The sequence below is a fragment of the Castanea sativa genome, chromosome 6 (assembly GCF_040712315.1).
Source record: "Castanea sativa cultivar Marrone di Chiusa Pesio chromosome 6, ASM4071231v1".
Lineage (NCBI taxonomy): Eukaryota > Viridiplantae > Streptophyta > Magnoliopsida > Fagales > Fagaceae > Castanea > Castanea sativa.
Window position 1 is genome coordinate 15,284,628 of NC_134018.1, and position 5,692 is coordinate 15,290,319.

Sequence of the window (5,692 nt, forward strand, 5' to 3'; positions counted from 1 at the left end):
ATAATATATATAAATATGCTTTTAAATTTATTAATATATGTTTACCATTACTCTTAAATTGGTAAATGTTTACCATTATATAAAAATAATATGCTTAGCAATATATAGAAAATATAAATAAAATTTTTTAAACGCTGCACCCCATTGCACCAACACCCGCCCCTACTTTTTAAAAAATTACCAAGTCCTGCACCTGCATCTGCACCCACATTCAAACCCGAATCGACACCCGTGCTTCATAGTGTTTAAGGCAAAGTAATGAGGCATGTTATGACAGGCTAACAAAATTGGCCTTTTGATAGCGCCAGTGATTGCGAGTCCAACCAAAAACAGCCAATTCTGATTCCATTTGCGCTTGAAAAACACGAGCCACAAATCGAACTTCCTCATTGTCTCTCGCCTGAATTCTTCCTTTCTTTTTTAGCTGGCTAAAATTTCCCATGGGCAAAGTGTGAACTTTTGTACCAAGGATGGCAAAATAAAAACATGCCTAATTTGGGTTTACTATAATTATCCTTAAATTTATATATTTCAATTTTTTTTTAGAAAAAACATTTAGGAGCCATGCCCAAATACGATTCTGCCACTGATTTTATGGTAATTTTCTATAATATCAGCAAACACTTTGCTATCTTGATATTCACATGGTAGCCTTTACAATTTTCTATGTTTCTCAATATCTTTTCAAATTTTGTTTGAAGGGGCCTTTCCATTTCTTTACCAGTTTTCATTTAGTTGGATTTGCTTTGTGCACGAAGAGACCAAAAAACCCCAACTTTATTTGTTTAAATGGGAGACAAACAAAATTATGTTATATCTTTATGTAAAGCTTTATTGTGCATTGTATAGGTTTGCAACTAGTTTATTTTAGGGTTAATTATAGTAAATCTAATTGGCCAAAAATTTCTTTGTCTATTTGTGGTCTGAAAATTGACACTTTATCCACCTAAAGTTTGCTCTGTTTCTCATAATCCGCATATGTTAAAAATAGGGGCAAAAATGCATTTTTATGACTCTCTTATGCCAAAACAGAACCCAAAAAAAATATATATATATAAAATTAAGAAAAACAAAATAAATAAAAAATTGTCATTTCATAGAAACAAAATGAATTAAAAATTTAAACCACCTATTCTATCACATAAAGTAACCCACCCAATTTCAAAATCGTTTGCAATCTGCCCAATAAAGCTCAAGCCACTGAGAGCCTACCCACTAATCCATCAGCCAAAATGGCCGAATATCACATATTTTCAAAATTTTCAGCAAAATAGCAGTATTCACAAACTATGTATCAGAAAACCACTTTTTTGAAACTCGATTTTGTGATTTCAATGATATCAAGTCTATGCATAAAAAATACAACGTGAAACTCGATATTTATAAAATAGAGTTCTTCACAAAACTTGATTTCTTCACAAACTCAATTCAATATCTGTGCATTTCCTCACAAAACTTTGTGAAGAAGTTTCCTCACAAAACTCAATACAACGTGAACTCAATTCAAAACTTGATTTCTTCACAAAACTTTGATTTCCTCACAAACTTTGATTTTCATTGGAAGTTCACAAAGTTCACAAACTTTGTGATTTCATAGAAAGTTCACAAAGTTCCATTTCTATGCATAGAAATCACAAAGTTTGAGGAAATGCACAAAACTCGATTTTGTGATTTCAATGATATCAAGTTCTATGCATAAAAAATACAACGTGAAACTCGATATTTATAAAATTGAGTTATGTGCATTTCCTTCTAGAATTGAGTTCTTCACAAAACTTTATGCATTGAGTTTGTGAAGAAATCAAGTTTTGAATTGAGTTCACGTTGTATTGAGGAAATGCACAGAACTTTGTGAACTCAATTCAAAACTTTGTGAGGAAATGCACAGATATTGAGTTTGTGAGGAAATGCACAGAAATTGAGTTTGTGAAGAAATTCAAGTTTTGTGAAGAATTCAATATCTGTGAAATTGAGTTCTTCACAAAACTTGATTTTCATAAAATGGAGTTCCAAAAGGGAGGTATTCTCCTATATAGTTTGCGCATGGTACTATTTTGCTGAAAATTTTGGCCATATGTGGTATTTGGCCATGATCCATCTTCATCTCCATCTCCACAGCTTAACTGGCGCAGCCGATAATATTTTCCACGTATCTTTTGAAAACATGAGCTGTCTCTCTCTCTCTCTCAAGTTTCTCCAGAAACCTGATCCCCAAATTCTGACTCTATTTTGCAACCGACAAAACTCCTCTCTTTACCATGGCCAAATTTCGTCCTTCGCCCAACTAATCGCCAAATCTCAGTGTAAAAATAATGTTGGAACCATTTTACTTGATTACAGGTACCTTCTTTAGCAAACTGGAAACTTTTGTGCAGAATAGGGATGTGTTACATATGGATAATAAATTTTTGCTTTATTTGGACCATACAAATGAAGGTCAGTATCACTGATACTTCTTGAAGAAAGCTATATTAAAAAATTGATAACATTACAAATGAAATTTCAAACCCTACTTTTTGATTCGTTTTTTTTTTTTTTTTTAATTTTAAATTTGTTTTTTTTAACAGCAATTGAAGCGGTGGGTTACAAAACACCAACAAAGGTTATCTATGGGCAAAGTTCCAACTTTTGAAATGTGGCATATCTCAACATATTGTCTCTCTTTTCATAAAAAGACTTTTTAACGTTATTACATTTTAACTCTCAAAAATACAAGATCCCAAACATTAGAGTCCTTTGCTATAAACTAAAGCTGTTTGATCTTGAACAATGTGATGACATTTTACCTTCCCTTTACTAACGTGATAGTAATTTCATTGGCTGAACATGCTTCATGCTTTGTTGACAGGGACGGACCTACCCTATGGCAGGGGGGCCATTCCCCCCCCCCCCCCCCCCACAAAAAAAAAAAAGTTAGTGTATATAAATGTGATGAAATTTTAAATTTTGGTCCTAATAACCCCCAATTAAAAAAAAAAACTGTTATACATATGTAATTTGAAAAATTATGATTTGCCCTTAAATATATATATTTTTGGATCTCCTCTGAAATAGCGTCAAGTCTCATTTTGATAAATGTGTTGAAATGTTTAAGAAACACCTATTTTATATGTTATATTTTATTGACATTTTTATAATATCAAATGTTTAAGAAATACTTATTTTATATGTAGTATTTTATTGAATATGAAATAGATGTTAGTTTTATTTTATAAAAAAAAAAAATTGTTTTAAGCTTTGACCCCCACGTTCGAATCCTGGTTCCATCTCTGTATGTTGATGAAGAATTTGCTTCAGGTAGAGCCTTTTCCATATAGAAACCTGGCTGATTGGGCTTAGGCAATAAAATGTCACTGCTTAACATTAGAACCACAGATGACATGTCTGGCCTATCTTCTGGTCGTTGCTGCACACATAACAAGCCCACGTGAACACATCGTAGCACTTGATCAGATAGAGTGCACATGTTGCCTAAAGATTGATTTGTCAGTTCCATTGCCTTATCTTCAATCCATAATCTCGAGGCCTTAAACGAGGTCAAAACCATATATGTAAGAGGTTAATTTGGACATCTTCTTTATTCCTAATTTGTGCTTCTATTAGCCCATGACTACTTCGCTTGATTAGAGGGAAAAACAAGGGAATTATATATGATTGCTAAAGCATGACATTGGCAGATTTCCTTAGAGAAACTATACTATATAAAACTGCAACTCTGTTCAACACAGTAAATTAGTAGAATAACTCTTCATGCTTACATGTCCAAGGAGATTGAGATTGAGGTGGTCGTCTACGTGACAAAATCCCCAGTTCCTTTTCCCGCTCACTATCTCTAACACCAAAACTCCAAAGCTAAAGACGTCGGATTTGATTGAGAACTGTCCATGCCCCGCATACTCAGGAGACATATAACCACTACAAAAAACCATTGCAAACTAAGAAAATCTTACAAAAGAAAAGAAGTGTAAATTATGTAAAAAGTTAAAGTCCACCTACTATGTTCCAACAATTCTATTGGTGTTGGCCTCAATTTGATCTCCACCAAATGTTCTAGCCAAGCCAAAGTCCGAAATTTTTGGATTCATACTTTCATCTAGCAGGATATTGCTCGCTTTGAGATCTCTATGGATAATTCTAAGTCTACAGTCTTGATGAAGATAGAGAAGCCCCCTAGCAATGCCACAAATAATGTGGATGCGATTACGCCAATCTAGTAATGTGTTTCTTGTATGATCTGATCAATTTATGTTCATGTTAGCATAATCCTACCTGAATTCTTAACAAGTGATTTCATTGATGGAAGATGAAAACATTAAACATGAATGTCATTGAGAAATAAAGGTCAAATCTCAAACCAAAAATAAAGGCGTCCAAGCTGTTGTTAGGCATATATTCATAGATTAACATTTTCTCATTTCCTTCAACGCAACAACCGAGAAGCTTGACAAGATTGCGGTGTTGTAGTTTAGCAATTAAATTAACTTCATTTTTGAACTCATTCAATCCTTGTCTAGAATTCTTAGAAAGCCTCTTTACAGCTACCACACGCTCCTCTTGCAGTGTACCCTAAAAATCAAAAGATTAGGAAATTTTGCCAAAGAAGATAGCTCGTCTAGTTAAGCATGTTTTTGTTTACCTTATATACAGATCCAAAGCCACCTTCTCCCAACTTCTTGTTGCTCGAAAAGTTACAGGTGGCATTAGCGATGGCCATCAAATCAAAGATGGGTAACTCCATATCTTCTTTCCTGCCTTCATTGTCATAATCATTCCTCATGATTCCTGAAATAATAGGAGATGGATTGACATGAATAACTTGAATGGTATTATTGAATTGACTAACCACCAAATCTGTTGCATTTCTTCAAATTAAAATTTCTGATGCATTTCATGCATCAGAAATTATCAGTCCATGTCTTATAGCTTTACCTTTGAAACGAAGTTTCTTCTTCCGCACATATGAGATCACTCCAAGTATTATAATTCCCATGACTAGTATTGCAGAGGCTACTATGATTCCTGCTTGTTTTATCTTGCTGGAATGTCTGTTTTTCTTAATATCATCTGAAAATGAGAAGTAGAGTAAATGAACATATATGTGGGCTTTTGTTACTAGCTTCATAAGTACCTGTTACCTCACAACACTACTCTTATTTTTAAGCTAAACTTCTTATTATAAGAATAAAATAAATCTCAAAGGTGTTTATGTATTAGTTGTTGCCAAATATATAGTTTTCTCTCTCTTCTCCATCAATTCTTTATTTTTCCTCATTTTACTATATTGTGATCATTATAACAATAACGATTATTTTCTATTGATATTCTCTTTTTGTGAGTTCATGTCTTTGAGTATTTATTCACTATGAACCTAAGGTACTTTGTCTAAGTTTTACCTTTTTTTTTAAAAAAAAAATATAGAAATCAAAGAATTCTTTCTCTATTCCTCTAAGTAATTAAAATTTAGATTTATAGGAAAAATTCATGGTTGAAATTGTTAAAAAGAAAAGAGAAGCAATAGAAAAAAAAGAAAAAAAAGAAGAAGAAGATAGTGTCATACATGTATATTAAGTAGTTTTTACTGTTTTGCAATTTTCTGAATTTCGTTTCATTCCGACTGGAACGGCCGGAAAATCTTATATCGATAAGCAAACTAGAACAATAACCCCCTCTATTCCACCTAGGACGAAATTTA